This window comes from Mercenaria mercenaria, chromosome 4 (genome assembly GCF_021730395.1).
Source record: "Mercenaria mercenaria strain notata chromosome 4, MADL_Memer_1, whole genome shotgun sequence".
In the NCBI taxonomy this organism is placed as follows: Eukaryota; Metazoa; Mollusca; class Bivalvia; order Venerida; family Veneridae; genus Mercenaria; species Mercenaria mercenaria.
The window spans coordinates 71,446,412-71,463,480 of NC_069364.1; the positions used below are offsets into that span (position 1 = coordinate 71,446,412).

At 34.6% G+C, this 17,069-nt stretch overlaps 1 long non-coding RNA gene across 1 annotated transcript in view; it reads left to right on the forward strand.

Moving 5' to 3' along the window:
• The window catches only part of LOC123552107 (uncharacterized), an 83,699-nt gene that overhangs the window by 45,972 nt on the left and 20,658 nt on the right, over window positions 1-17,069 (forward strand). Inside the window, exon 3 of the long non-coding RNA XR_006686557.2 lies at window positions 1-17,069. This exon is cut by the window's right edge and continues 20,658 nt beyond it. This is a non-coding gene — a long non-coding RNA (uncharacterized LOC123552107).

A 17,069-nucleotide genomic window follows, 5' to 3' on the forward strand; every position in this document is an offset into this window, starting at 1 on the left:
ACTGCAGAAATGGATATTTCTTTTCTGGTTGGAGACTTAAATACCATGTTGTTGTTTCGAAAGAAATCTTCAGATACATGACAGAGTTGTTTCATTTCATTATAAGGCTTGAAAAAAGTTCAGGATGGCAACATATTTGTTGAAGCCCTGCCAATGAGTATACCAGTAACTGAATCGGGTAGTCTTCCAAAAATGTTAAAACTGACAGACTAAAGTCATTTTTGCATCAATGAATATAAACAAACATTCAGAAAATGGCAATAAACAATGTAAGTGAAGAAGCAGCTCTCAGTATTAGAAAATTTGGAGCAAAAAGCATTGCCGGTTTGGAAACATCACAAGAGGATAAATCAGAAATATAATTAGGATGAAACTTTGGCAAGGAGTAATTTTGAAACAGTAACTTCAGACTAAGTACTGAAAGAAAAACAGTGTATCATGAAACTTCAGTTGGTGAATTATACACAATCTATAAGAGATTAACTGAGAAACCAGATCAGGGAGAAAGATGCTTTGAAGAACTACATGTTATTAATAAAAAATCTAAAAGTTGAATCAGATTAATCTGGGATTCAAAATGATACAGATGAAACAGTGCCTCTACGGAAAAATGAAACTATCGAGTATGAATGCATTAGTGGAAAGCTGAGAGGTTTCAATATTTTTCAAATCTCAAACAGGTAGTTCTGATAGTGTAGCATTGGAAGAACAGCTACAAGAACACTTATGGGTAAAGATTATTCTGAAACACAAACTGAAGTTGAAAGAGAGAATGCGGATGGTTCTGTTGATCATGTCATAAGACAAACACAGAATCAGCACCAGGGTTGGAAGCCAACTTTAGATTTCAGACACAATACATTATAAAGGTGAATGCTTTATATCTACAGTGTTTGAGTAAGAATACAACTCCACAGATTGAGGACTAAACTCATGAAAAAGAAAAGAGCAAAAATAGTGAGAAGGAACGTAGTAATAGGAGAAACATGTGTGATATCACTGAAGGATTTTACTGAGTATAGATGTTGGTTGGAAAAACATACGTTATTGTTCAGAAGGAGGGACAGTCGTTTTTACATTCTACCTAACTGCATTTTCCTAAAGTTAATATTTTGAATTTATGTGAAACATTAAAAAGTATGCAGGAGCCTTTCCCAATCTGCTGAAGATTGGTAAGTTAGTAGATATATAGAGCAGGGGTGGTGAAATCTGATTTTGACTTAGTCATGTTTGTGTTTGCTAAGAGCTATTTTCTACTTGTCCTTATAATGGTTATGTAGAAAATATGGTGAAATTTTACTTGTTTGAGTAGGCAGGGGATCAAACTGGGCAAGTCGGACAAATGATTTCACCACACCTGTAGAGATTGTTTATTTCATTTTATGATCAAACTATTTTTCACCAAGTGAACGCCAGATATGAAAATCAGTCTTACTGTTTGCTGTTTAAGGTTGAAAAATAAGTTGAACTTATTTGTCAGAGATATTATGTTTCACTCTTTTCAGCAGTTTTAGTACCTGTTTTACTTGTGTCTTGTCACTTGTAGTATTAAAAGTACATAAAGTTTTACTTTTTTTATTAACATGATAAAATACAGAAAATTTCAAAGAAATATGTTAATGTTTATTTGTGAAACACTACTGTGATTTGATTGGACATTAGTATATAATCAACTGTTCTGTAGACTACTGAAAAGCATGTGTAAATAAGATTAAAATTCCAAGCACAGGTATTTTAGAGCATAATTGGTGTAGCCTAGTTGCAACATTACTGTATTTTTTGAATAATTTCAGAGAGTTTGTGGTTTCATACTTTTGTGATGGGGTTTATAATAAATTTCTAAACATAGTAACAAATTGCAGTGTACTCAAATTGTTCACTACAAATGCTAGCAGAAAATCTACATGTTTAAGACTTCAGACGATTTTCATTTTGCTGTAATGAAGACAATTGTAACAATATGAGTTTTAGACATCTCAGACAAATTGTATGAAATTACAACATCTGTTTTAATTTTGTTCCTAAGGTTTCTTGCACAATGAAATGAATGCTATGGATATATATGTTGACGAATACCTGTAAATCTGAAAAAAATGAGAATTTATTAGATGTTGATAATAATTTTTTTTCCCTTTAAAATAGACATAATTATAATCATAACATGGCACAGATTTTTTGTTAGTTAAATAAGCATTGTTTCTTCTGTGATAAACAGTAGTTCAGGAGCCAACCAGTTTCAGAACATTATTATGATTATTTTGACTTCTGATAGCCACATAATACCTGTTTCATTAATACTCAAAGAAATGAAGTTTAGCATAATTTTATCAGGCTTTTTTGAGCATGTTAGAAAGAAACAATGCTTTCTTATAAATATTGTCTGATTTACTATAGTTTGTCACTCATTTATTTAAACACTTGCACATGAGTTCTTTTACATCAGAGCTATGAACCATGGTAAATTGGAAATAAACAATGTAAAGCCATTATTTATCAGATAATAGAATACAAGCAAACCTGTAGGTGCTTGAATATTTAAACACTTGCACACAATTTCTTGTGCATCTGAGCTATGAACCATGGTAAATTGGACAATAAACATTTTACAATGTGAAGCCATTGTTTATTAGATAATAAAATACAGTCAAACCTGTACACAAAGACCTCTCTTGGTGGGTTGTCTCTTTGCAGGAAATTTAGGTTAAAGTACAATGCAAAGGGAAAATTAAGAAATGAAACTTTAGTTAGTGATCTTTTGAGACAGATTGTGACAATATATCCAATTTCTCAAAAGCACAGGTATGACTGTATAAAACCTGTTTAGAAATAGATATAGCTTCAAGGTAGTTCTGCACGTTTGATATACAAGACGTGATGACGTAGAATAAAGCCTGGATTTGGTATACGGAAATGAAAATCATTTTATGAATTAATGGCAACCCGTGAGTAAATTTACTGCCATGGCAACGTTACTATCTTTCTTCAGTTAAAAATATGATATGAAAACATAAGTCAAAATAATGTCTTAAAACCAGTTTGAAATGTGCAGATCACTTCATTCATGAGCAAATACCTCAGAAATAAGCATACGTACATATACATTTTTTTTCACAATATCATAGGCCATATGTTTATTTACAACTGTGAGAAGTTTAAGTAAAATCTCTATTCTTGAAAATGTTATGAAAATTGTGATTTTCCCATATAGACTCCAATTGTGAAAACTTGCGTGAGGTCCAACTTTTTCAAATCAGACTAGCGAACAATCGAGCACACCTCCCTATCTTTTTTTTTTTTTTGCTGAATTTTCTAAGTATATTCTGAAGTTTGGAAAAATCAGGGTTTAATCAAATTCTACATTCAAATTGTAGAAATGTTTTTGATCTGAATGTGCAGAACTACCTTAAGATAAGTTTTATGTGGTTTTAGACATTGTTTTAGACATTCTCAGTTAAAGATTATGAGTACAGGTCCTATTTTTATGTTCTGTTAACTGAACTTAGTGTTAAGTTAGGAAAATAGAAAGTAAAATAATGTACAAAGGAAGTGTGAGGTATGGAAAGTAAGGTTTTAGATGAACCATTGATTTGATGATGTAATCTTTTTTGTAGTTTTCGTATATAAAATGATTGCTTAGTTTCAACAATGGAGATGTGCTATCTTTAGAAATAATTGAGAAAAGAGCAAATTATTTTACTGCAGTATAAGTTTATAAGCAGTAGACACAGCCATGCTTAAATAGGAATTTTTCAATTCACTAAACAGTCTTTTTTAATTTTTTTGATACAACCACATTTTTCACACAAAGGGAAACAATATAATATAACAGTCTTGAAACAAGCACATTGGTGAACTTGTGGAAATAGTATAAATGTAACAGTCTTGAAACATGCACTTTTGTGCACTTGATGGGAAATGGTATAATGTAATCGTCCTGAAACAAGCACATTAGTGCACTTGATGGACAAAGGCACATTTGTACACTTGATGGAAAACAGTATAATATGATAGTCTTGAAACAAGCACATTTGTGCACTTGATAGGAAATAGTGTAATGCAACAGTCTCAGAAACAAGCACATCAGTCACTTGATGGGAAAAGGCACATTTTGTGCACTTGATGGAAAACAGTACAGTGTAATAGTCTTGAAACAAGCACATTTGTGCATTTGATGGGAAATGCCATAATTTAACAGTCTTGAAACAAGCAGATTTGTGTACTTGATGGGAAACCTATAATATAACAGTCTTGGGACATGCATATTTGTGCCCTTGATGGAAAATGGTATAATGTAATAGTCTTGAAACGAGCACATTTGTGCACTAGATGGGAAATGGTATAATGTAGCAGTCTTTAAACAAGCACATTTTTGCACTTGATTGGAAATGGTATAATGTAGCAGTCTTGGGACATGCACATTTGTGCCCTTGATGGAAAATGGTATAATGTAATAGTCTTGAAACAAGCACATTTGTGCACTAGATGGGAAATGGTATAATGTAACAGTCTTGAAACAAGCACACTTGCTTGTGCACTTGGTTGGAAATGGTATAATGTAGCAGTCTTTAAACAAGCACATTTGTGCACTTGATGGGAAACAGCACATTTGTGCACTTGAACTTGGTTGCCAGCTTCACACCTAAACTGAAAATTTTGGTAGCCCAGCTTGAAACTTGGTAGCCCAGCACAATCATTAGAAATCTGTGAGTGTTTTTTTTTCCACCTCAACAGTATGACAGTTCAAGCTTCTGAATATTTTCATAGTTCATAAGATTTTATAATTTTATATGCTACAGAGTTTGCCTTAGGTCTAGACTTTGCATCTGAAATAAGCTGACATTTTTCAAGCATTCTTGAGCGTTCATGTTTACTAATACTGCCATGTACAGTACCAGTTACATAGGGTTTCCTTTTGTCTCCACTGAACTTGGCACAGGAAGTACACAACCATTTTCGGTGTCTTTTAACCAAGTTTTATTTTCCCATTCCTCAAAAAAAAATTGTTTTCTTTTCAGCTTTTCATATGAGGAAAAATACTGTTTCTTTTCATTCGGCATTTGCTTCGGGCACGGCTTTGATGGAGGTTTGGAAACACCTTGAATAAACTGCCACATTTTAATTCCAAATTGTTCAGTCGTCATTATCAAAAACAGTTTAAAGACAGTTTAAGAACTAATACATTCTAAAAATGTTCCTGTTCTGTTCTTAAAATTGTATCAAGAACAAATAAAGACCAATAGAATCTGTCCCTGAGTGTTCTCCTTTAATGTTACTTGAATAATTAAAAAAAAATGTGAGTTTATCTCATAATGTAAGCTCCGATAGTTTATATATGTTTCACTTGTGTCTGAGATGTTGCATTTCAGGTACTGTAATTTTGGGACAACTGTCTTCACTAATACCAGAAATGTATTACATTAGCACTTTTATAAAAAGGACTTGAAATTTATTTAAAAAAAAGACAAGTTCAGAGCAGTTAAGACTTTTTTTTAAACCTTGTATCATAATAAAGGCACTTTAACTTTCTGAACACCAATTAAATTATTTAAACACAGCATGGCCGTAACTATTTGGCATTGAAACAACATATGGAAGGTTTCTAACATTGTCTACAGCATTGTCATTGTCAGGAGTGTTCAGATATACCAGTACTTTTTTCAATTCTACAACATCTACTACTGACAGAACATCTGTTCGTCTAACGGCAACTAATGATTGGCAATCCTGGCTCCTGGAATCTGTGAAGCTGGCATCTCTTGCATCTTTTGGGTAACTGCATACACAACTTTTTTACATAAAATGAAGTATTTCATGGAAACAATTTCATTATTTCCATACATTACAACACTACAAATTCCTTTTTGCATACGGCTGTACTTTTCAGAATAAAATATTATTTCATTTACAATGACTCTGTCCACTCTTTTCAATTTGTTGGAATTGTCTTGCACCACATTTAAATGTTCCTTCACCTCATTTTGGATTTTATTTGGCTTAAGGGGCTTAGCTGCACCGGCAATATGTTTTATTTTTCTGCCATCTGTCCTTTTTTTAGTCTAGCCCTTTTCTGCAGATGAATGACTGAACCTGTCTATGCTTCATCAATTGTTTCAGTACAGTGCCTGTTTCATAAGCAGCTTGAAGGAGTGTGGCATTAGCATCTTCTAAGGGGAATGCACTACAGGCCCAAAGTGGACCCCATAGCCTAACATGCTCCGGCAAATGAAATCAAGTACTGTGGACGTTAAGTCCGCATGAGCCATCACCATATAACTGTTGAAAAGAAGCATAAAACTGATCCAGTAGATCTTTAGCTGTAGCAAGCTCTTCGTGGGTGATGATATCTCTCAGAAGAATATGGACTGCTTCAGACAAGTGTGAGAAGTTTTCCAAATAGTCATCTTTAAGAGTCTTTTACACATGGAAATTTAAACCGGTTTATGCATAGTACAAAAGCCGAGACTGTACCTCTACAGCCTTGAAATGGGTATAATGTTTTTCAAGACCTCTTGGCAGTCTTTCTATACCTTTTGGGGGCTTAAGGTTTTTTATCTTGCGAGAAATTTCTTTCAAATGTTTTCCAATAAAGCAGTCAATTTGGCTTTGTTAAGGAGAAAACCACCATGTCATTAAAGTTTTGACTACACCCAACAATACACCATGCATGTACTCTGGAAGTGTTCCTTTCACAATGTTATAACTCTGAAGATTTGAAAGCGCTGAAATTCCCTTAAAGCCACTGGAATGCTTATTGTGAGTGCCGGATTGCATGTGATGTTGTACGGACTCCTCAGTTCAAGTATTGCTTCGGGTGCCATGGTGAGCTTTTGTGATCGCTCGATGTCTGTCGTGCGTCGTCCGTCCATCAACAATTTCTAGAAAAATCTTCTTCTAAACCACTGGGCAGTTTTACACCAAACTTCATAGAATTTTCAGAAGAATGTATGGACTGTGCAGGTTTGGTTCGACTTGCCTTGAATGCCATCGCTTCCTTATGGGATGCACTCTTGCTGTGTCTTGATACCGAATCTTTGGTAAGCCACGTACAAGGGACGTCCACCAAGGCAGCCATCCCAATCTTTACTTTTTGTCGGTCACTGCTGATGTGGGATACAGAGCTTGCATTTCATACCTGGAATTATAAAAGAAATATTAAGAAAACCTGTTGAAAAGCACGTATTCCAATTTGCCGGAAATTCACTATTTACTTACCGAGCATAGCAGCTAGTCTTGGCCAGATCTGATCATTGAGTCTCTCAACTATATCAGTTGCAGACATTTCCTTGAATCAAATATAAAAAGTTTAAATTTTGCAGACAATAAAGTAGTACCTGTTTCATAAGCAAAATGTGAAACATACATCAAAGGTACATTCGAATCATTTTATATCAATTAATCAAGGACAGTAACATGATCATTGATGAGGTCAAATCCCTGTTTTCCAATTCCAATGATGGGCCACTCTGTTCTCTGTAGCATTTTAGCTGACTTAAAATTGACTCCATTATTGTAATCTAAGTTACCTTTAAATTAACTAGATTTTGACTTCAAAGCTGAATCCACATACATGTACTTACATCTACAATCCAAAACAGACTGGTTTCCTTCTCACCAAGATATGCTGCAAGACTTGTAGGATTGCTGGTAGGAGTGTAGTAACAGTGTCCATTTCGCTTTCAACTTGTACTTCATTTACGTACATCTGTATTGGAGCGTGAGAAGCTTGTTTGGATTTGAAGAATTTTAACATTCTTCAAATACATCTCAGCAAATGCTTCACAAAGCTTAAGACCAAGCAAAGCTTGACAATGTTGAAGCATTATATTGTGTTCTGCAAACATTTTAAGGCCATTCATTTTTAAGTTGATGTAATGTTTTCCCTTTTTGATGTGTTTGTGTTGTAGTGGAAAAGATGTCTTCATGTTTCATAGATATTTTCCTAGTCTGGCATCCATACATTGCGATTATGGAATTTAGACCATGAAACCGTGGTGATTGCTGGGAGAAAATAGCCTCAGCCTTGTAAACGCTCTGTTAAAAAAAAAGAAGAAAAAATGTTACAAGCAAAATGTAATAAAAATCCTCACCACAAATTTTGCTGAGAACCACCTCATTCTTCCCCATTTCAGGACATTTCACCGTCACTCTTTGACCAACTTTGTACAGTCCATAATCACACCGTAGCTGCACAGTATGGCTGAGTCTTAGAACGCTCCTACTGAAGGGGTTGTCATTTACCCAAACAAACAATCAAAAAAGCTCTGACAGTGTAAGGAAAAGAAATAAACACGTTGAGGAAAATAATGGCGAATTCCTTTCTTTGTTCTTTGAATTAGTGGGCTTATCAGGAAAGTACTACACTGATTGCTTTACTGGACACTACATGACAGGGTCCAGTATGGGATATGTTATCACTAAATGAGTCAAACTTCTACCAGTTACCCCATGGAAAACCTGAATTTATTATCGCGCTGGTCTACATATTTTTTGTGATAGATCTGTTACTGTTCCATGTGAGATTACGTGAATTTATACACAGAATCAAAGAACTATAAAATACTATTTTTATAGCTCTTTGGAAGAATATAACGCTGGTAAATTTAAATCTTCATTTTTCTGTGTTGATAATAGTTTATATTTCAAAACGCTGGACACGAAAATCCTAAGATTTGTTTTGGCCAGTAATTAAATTGAATACAGAAAGCAGCATATACAAAGAGGAAACTATAACTTATCTTTCGAAACTGGGGATGATTCCAAAAGCTTGCTCTCATTTTTCATCATTTTAGATACACTTTATTATGACAGGATATAGTATGATTATTTTATCCTGAGGAAAAATCATAGCAAATTTAATAAACTAATGTTAGTAATTACAGTGTGCGACATTAACGGTAGCCCGATCGCCAATGGCTACGAAAATTCGGCTCGGGCGACAGAAAATCGGCAGACCGTAGCCCGTCGGGCTATGAAAAATTCTGAGGAATAAATTTACCAAAAAGATCAATGCAAACGTGGGAGCAAAATAGTTGCTTTGAAGCTTCAAACTTCGCTCAAATCCAATCTCAAAGCGAATTCCAAGTCGCCCGAATTTTTTTTTTGGATGCGCACCCGCTAATCTTTTGACAATTTGCACCATGTCATAATGTGCGTTGAATACACATACACACTCGCCGATAGCATAATTTAAGCTCCGCCTACTTCAGGTACTTGTGAGATTTTCGCGAGAAGTGTGAAAGCAAATCAAATTATCGGTTTCACCAGAGGCAATTGTGATAGGCCAATCAGCGCCGCGGTTACGTCTTTGACACTTAGCATTTAATTGTCAACACGTGCGAGTCGTTTTCTAAATAATTGTCAGTTACATATGCGATTAATTGGAATTATAGACACAATTATTTGGTATCCATGGTAAAAGAACGACATGTAAAGTATTAACTTCGTAAAACTAACTTTGATGGATGAATTGATTTGAATACTGGTATGTATTTCTAGGTTTGACACAGTTTACTTTCAGTTTTATTCGAATGAGAAACTGTTCACACAAGTGGTGACTCGGTATAAATGTGTATGGTAAAATGATGTAACTAAGAAAATGAGTGGTCATTGAATCAATTCACAGCGTCGAGGTAGAAATATAAAAATTAATGGAGTCTTCCAACTTCTCCCTAAAGTCTCCCCACTTCTCCTTAAATCAGTTTGAGGGATAATTGATTTCTCCCCCCAAAAAATGGACCTAGCGAGACCCCTGGTAAGTCTACTGCCAAGCTATTTCTTGACCTCCATGTCTACAAAGCTGTTTAGATCACTTTTCATGACTCTGTGTCTTTGACTTTCTGCACAATTTTGTGAACACTGTTTCAGATTTTGAAATCAATTCTGAAAAACTCATACAAATTTCTGAAATATATCAACCAACCTACAGCAGTATATTGAAAGAAATTAAATATTACTAGAATGAAAGTCTTGTTCATTCTTGAAGACTTGAGCGAAAAATAGTGGGGCTACGAAAAATTCTGTCGGGCTACAAAAAATTGGTGGCTACGGTGTTAAAAAGTTAATGTCGCACACTGTTAATTAGCATTTTGATTTAGATTGTTTTATATTTATGACGGTGGAGACATTGTCCATAAGAAAAATAACTCAATGTATCCCTAGGATTGCGTCAAATTTGTTGGACTAAATGTATAATTATGCAGATGTATCAGTGTAGTAGTAATCTAGATCTTTGCCCGATGCTGCTGTAACTAAAGATTCTTAGTTGAACATCATCATTTGAATGTAGAAGTAAATATTGTATCATCGTTCCTACAAAGAGACACAACTGTTTTACTCGCCATTCGAAAAGACTTTGCAGTTTGATTTATCTGCCAGTTTTATGAAGTTATATCCTGAAGATTAAAGTCTCAAATACCGATCTGTGTCACCATTTTGATGTCCATTCGCATAACTGTTTCTTACGTTTACATAACCTGTAGAAAGAACAATAATGTCATAAACAATGTATAACATGCCCCTGGAAATGAGTAACAGAAAAATAAATAAAGTAGAATACAAACTTACATGAGAAAATAGAATCAGGTATAGGACGAATTATTTCAATATCGTTTTACAAAAAAAGGGGCATAATTTAAGAAATCATAATCAGACATAAACCCCTGCGAAATAATCTGGAATAGTTCTAGAACTATACTAACATTGTTCTAGAATAAGTGCTCTAGAACAGTACTAGAACAACGCTCATTAGTTCTAGAACATTTAAAGAACAGTTCTATTACGTTAAATGAGACAAATCTGTCCCTGGAATGTTCTAGAACTGTTCTGTTACTTTTTTTTATCAGTTGTGCTAGAACAGTTCTATAACATTTCAGGGACAGATGTTCTAGAACTGTTCTGACCATTTGTTCTAGAACAGTTCTACAGCGTTAAATGGGACAGATCTTCCCTGAAATGTTCCAGAACTGTTCTGGTTACTATTTTGACCACTTGTTCTAAAACAGTTCTAGAACAAAAACCCTATGATAGGTCGAGAACAGTTCCAGAACAGTTCTTGAAATGATATGTGATGATTCTAGAATAGTTCCAGGACACCTGCTCAGTAAACGGCTGAAACATACTTGTAGTTCTAGAACTTGGGGGGGATGTACCTAGAATGAATCAATGATCCAAAAAATATGCAAATAAAAGTAAACTCACAAAACTACAATAATGTTTATTACAAAAGTACACCCCTTGACATTTACTGTTACTATTTATAATATTAACTGTAACTAATAACTATAATATAGTTTAACTATTAACTTGTAACAATGTTAATAAAATGATAGTGTAAAGAAGCCGATGAAAAGATCTGCAGACTTAACTTGAGGCTTGACAGCAGCTGCCCTCCTCTCCATTTTCATAATGTTATCAAATTTTTTTTTGAAGATTACAGTATTCATAGACGGACGTTTAGTCAGAACAACACGCTCCAACAACTGGAGCCTTATGTCGTCCAAGACAGTAACCTAATGTTCTATTTATCCTACCTTCTGGTCTAAAATCATTCTTTAATTAAAATTCAAAATTTACCACCAACTAGATCTGAGTATGTCTTGCGCAGAAATTAATACGCCCCTACTTTACACACACAGGACTTTAAAGTAAAATTATTATAAAATAAGAGCCGAAAAACAAAGGCTAACCTTGCTCTGCTTTGTGTCTGACTTCTCTGTACTGCTAAACATTAAAGAATAATTTTAATTTGCTGCCAAGTGAAGTTTTGTCCGAAGTTCAATTGAATGTCGGATTGCCCATCCTCACCAAGCAAACGACTGATGAGACTTATATACACGCCATATCGCCGCTTGACAAAACAAATAGGCAAACTGTTTCCTCGATGATTTTATTCAATAACACTCCATTACAGATGCAATATATTCCCAGATTGAAGTGTGGAAAGCTAAAAATCTGAACAAACACTATACATGAGTCACTTTCCGTTTCTCCGAGCATTTCCGTTATAAAAACTTCTTGTAGTAATTGCAAGTACGGTATGTATACACTATACATTTTTGACATGGTCTCACGTACCTAATAAAAGGGCGTTTATGAAAATAATTGCATAAATATGTCTTTTTAGCAGTTATTCTCAAAAACAAGATGGCGTCGTTTTAAAAAAAATCCAAAAAGTAGTCCGCCAAGCTTTATTTAGTCACTGACCAGATAAAGCAAAATTTATTTGACCCCTTGATTTCTGCCTTTATTTTAAATGAAGGTAGGATAAATAAAATATAACAATCCAAGATTAATCTAATCAATTTCTGTTTTCATTTACAAGTACTGGTGAAAACCTTAATTATGTATTTATAAATAATCAGTGACATTCATTAATAGAGATTAATATTTTCAAGAGCATTTTCTGAGAATACTACTGGACATATTGAAAAGTTAAAGTTATACAGGTTTTTCTAAATTTTTGAGTAACAATTATTGTATAGAACATTTGAAGAACATTTATCCCTTAACTGTTCTAAAAGTGTACTGGAATTCTGTTGCAGATCGTTTCTAGAACATACCGTAATAATTCTATTTATAGCCCGGGCGTTTATTAGAAACACGGTCGGCTCAAAAGTTAGGGAAGGGCGAATAAAAGAGACAAATCACCAGCAAACATTCAAAATCTTGATGTAATATTTATTTTCGAATGTACCGGTGACTATAAGAAAGTAATGATGTGATAGTCGTACAAAAGTCGTTTTCAAGCAAATTTAAAAAACACCCTATTGTTTTAGATCAAAGCGCCTTGAATCCAGTATTGATTAAATTTCCCCTGCGGGACCCCTGTCTCAAAATGTCAGACTAGTGACGTGACGTAATTACGAAAAGCGCGCACCTTTGCATTAGCACATGTTTACCTGGGTCAATACACATTACATGTACCATAATAATTCTATTTATAGCCCATGCTCTGATAAACGCCCAGTCCCGACTTTTGTAAAAAAAACGGCCTTTTTTAAGAAAAAAATAAAGAATACGATGTTATCTAATAAGCGCCCATCCTATGAATCTTAGAAAATAATCCTACCTTTTATCAGTTAAACAGTGAGTTTTCTTACTTCCCTTCTGATGTAAGATCGTACATCACTTTTCTTGTCTTTAATTCTGGCTGCTTTAACTGAAACTAACACACATGCCGCCATATCATATATACATGTAAGTGTATTGACCCAGGCATTCATGACAGAATAAATTAAATTTAATCATGTATTTTGTGAGTTTAGCTTGGCCGGTTATAGTACCGATCTAGTACGGCCGACATCATTACTTTCTTATAGTCACCGGTACATTCGAAAATAAATATTACATCAAGATTTTGAATGTTTGCTGGTGATTTGTCTCTATTATTCGCCCATCCCTAACTTTTGAGCCGACCTTGTTTCTAATAAATGCCCGGGCTATAAATAGAATTATTACGGTATATATGATATGGCGGCATGTGTGTTAGTTTCAGTTAAAGCAGCCATAAAAGGTTATCATGTTCATAAAAATAATCATCCTTTCGGAACTATACTGACATGCATATTAGAACCTGAAAACGAACACAGTGATTGTTCTTTTGTTCGTGCAAGGAGCGGGCATTGTAATACTGTGTTCATATAAAATCAGGGACATAATTCCTGATAAAATATACGGAATTAAAGACAAGAAAAGTGATGTACGCTCTTACATCAGAAGGGAAATAAGAAAACTCGCTGTTTAACTGATAAAAGGTAGGATTATTTTCTAAGATTCATAGGATGGGCGCTTATTAGATAACATCGTATTTTTGATTTTTTTCTTAAAAAAGGCCGTTTTTATTTACAAAAAGTCGGGACTGGGCGTTTATTAGAGCATGGGCTATAAATAGAATTATTACGGTATGCAGAACTTGATTTGACAAAATCTTCTAGAATTTTGTTTCAGAACATTTGTAGAACATTTGAAGAAATTGATATTTCCTTGAAATGTTCTAAAAATGTTCTAAAACTAAGTTCTGGAACATTTGTAGAACTTGTAAATCACAGAATAGGTCATGAATTTATTTTGGAACATTTTAAGAACACTTTTAGAACCAAATATTGTTCTGCAAATGTTCTTGATTTGTATAATAAAATGTTCCAGAACAGTTCCAGAGCAGTTGTTCTAGAACTGAGTTACGGAACACTTCTAGTACTGTTCTGTTATGTTCGGAAACAGTTCTAGAACTGTACTGATTTCTAGAACAGATTTTCGCAGAGGATACCCCGATGTTTCCCAAACACGATAGGTAAATGAGATTCTGAGATTTCTGTTTTTAGCTCACCAGAGCACAAAGAGCTCAAGGTAAGCTATTGTGACCGGTCATTGCCTGGCATCCGTTGTGTGTCAGTGCGTCAACATTTGCCTTGTGAACACTCAAGAGGCCACATTTGTGACCCAATCTTTATGAAACTTGGTCAGAATGTTAGTCTTGATGATCTCTAGGTCAATTCAATAGAGTCACCAAAATTTACAGGAATGATGGTCAGCATGTGAAGTTGTGCACCGGGGGTTTCGCGTCGGGATTCATCCAGTCATGTAGGAGTTATAGCCCCTAGAAATAAAAATGAGGCATGCCTTTCTAGACAAAAATATCAATTTTGTAAGACAGTCACTCAACAACTATCTCTGTAAAATTATTTTGAAATCTGGGCAGTAGTTGATTTTTAGCTGCACTATTCGGAGAATAGGGGGGTACTATTCGCCCCGGCGTCGGTGTGACCCTTCTTGGTGAATGTTTTTTCGGCAACCTTTGTTTTTCTGTCGTATCTTTGTTACTTTTGCTTATATCATACTGTAAGTTTACATTAAAATTGTCCAGCATACAAACAAAGTATGTGCAGGGGCTGGGCTCACTATACCCAAGGTCAAGGTCACCAAGAAGTTATACTTTGAATTATTTTCATGTTAAATTTTTTCGAGAGCTTCGTTTATAGACATATCTTTGGTACTTTAAAAGAGAATGACTTGAAATTAAAAGTATTTGTTTATAATCATCTGCATGTGTGGCTACATACCCCATAACTCTAATTGTGTTTTTGGCAGAATTATGCTCCTTTTGTACTTAAACTTTTTTGCAATCTTCGCTTTCTGGATATAACTTTAATGCAATATAAGATAAAGACTTGAAACTTACATTGTATCTTTATCATCATCATCTGCATGTGTTGTAACAATCCTAATAACTCAAATTTGTGTATTTGATGGAATTATGCCCCTTGGTGTATCTTCCTTTTAAAGTAGAGGTCTCTTATGCAGACATAATATTCATTTTACTGTCAAATCCCCGAATAGTGGAGCGCGCTGTCTTATGGACAGCTCTTGTTTAGGTTTTTTTTTAATTCAGAGAAGTTGTTTGAAGAAAACGTTGACTAAAGAATAGACGGACGACAGTATCCCAAAATGCTCACTTCGTACTCAGGTGAGTTAACAGTACAAAATGTGTTGCTTGTTTCAAAGGTGACCTTGCATTCCTTGATAATTGTTAAAAGATTGAAAGAAAATATAGTACAAATTTCCAATATGTTTATTAAAATACAAATTAATGAACTCAAATAGTCATATTGCAATTTGTTCCTTGGAAATTTCCCGTCGGCTGGCACTTGTCTTCTCGCAGTACTAATTCTTTCTCTGGTTTCGCGCGCTGAAAGTAATAATTTTGTACACTATTAAGAAAAGCTATCGAATTTGCAGTAAAAATTATATTTTCTTTCTGTTAAATTATGTTGTTGCTTTTTCTTTTAATAAATGAATTCTGGGTTAGCATTAGACCTGAGTAATAAAATCAATATGTTTTGTACTGTTAAAATGTTAAATAATAAAACAAATACCAACCCTTTCCTTTTGTACAACGTCTTACAAGTTGTTGCCGTTGCTTTTTTCATCACGGGATTTATCAACAGTCTGTAAATTATGAAATATAAAGTGAAATAGGGATGACAATGATCTTATGTAACACTAACTTTTTTTCAGAGATACAAACAAATTATTTCAACGTGTGTGTGTGTGTTTTTTTTTTTTACATAATAACTTCGGTAATGTTTGCACATATGTTAAAATTACCTTCTTTTTAGCTCACCTGTCACATAGTGACAAGGTGAGCTTTTGTGATCAATCTTCGTCCGTCGTCTGTGCGTCCGTGCGTCAACAATTTCGTGTCTGCACGACAGTGGTTTCGTTTATGATTTTATTTTAACCAAACTTGCACACAACTTGTATCACCATAAGATCACAGTTCCTTTCTTGAACCGGCCAGATCCCATTATGGGTTACAGAGTTATGGCCCCTGAAAGGGCCAAAATTAGCTATTTTGACCTTGTCTGCACAATAGCAGCTTCATTTATGATCTGATTTTTACCAAACTGGCACACAACTTGTATCACCATAAGATCTTGGTTCCTTTCTTGATCTGGCCAGATTCCATTATGGGTTCCAGAGTTATGGCCCCTGAAAGGGCGAGAATTAGCTATTCTGACCTTGTCTGCACAATAGCAGCTTCATTTATGATTTGAATTTAATCAAACTTGCACAAAACTTGTATCACCATAAGATCTCGGTTCCTTTCTTGAACCGGCCAGATCCCATAATGGGTTCCAGAGTTATGGCCCCTCAAAGGGCCAAAATTAGCTATTTTGACCTTGTCTGCACAATAGCAGCTTCTTTTATGATTTGATTTTAACCAAACTTGCACAAAACTTGTATCACCACAAGATCTTGGTTCCTTTCTTGAACTGGCCAGATTCCATCATGGGTTCCAGAGTTATGGCCCCTTAAAGGTCCAAAATTGGCTATTTCGGCTTTTGCAGCCATATAGAGACTTCATTTATGGTTTTATTTGATACAAACTTCCAAAATATCTTCAACAACAATACATCTTAGATTCCATGACAAATCAGATCCATTCGTGGGTTCCAAAGTTATTTTATCTTATACCTGATTACCTCCCCTGATTGTTTTCAAAAAGCTTAATCAGTCTGTGATTTTAGGTCGGGACTTCCTAAAAGACCAAAAGGCCTGGGTTGATTTTGGCA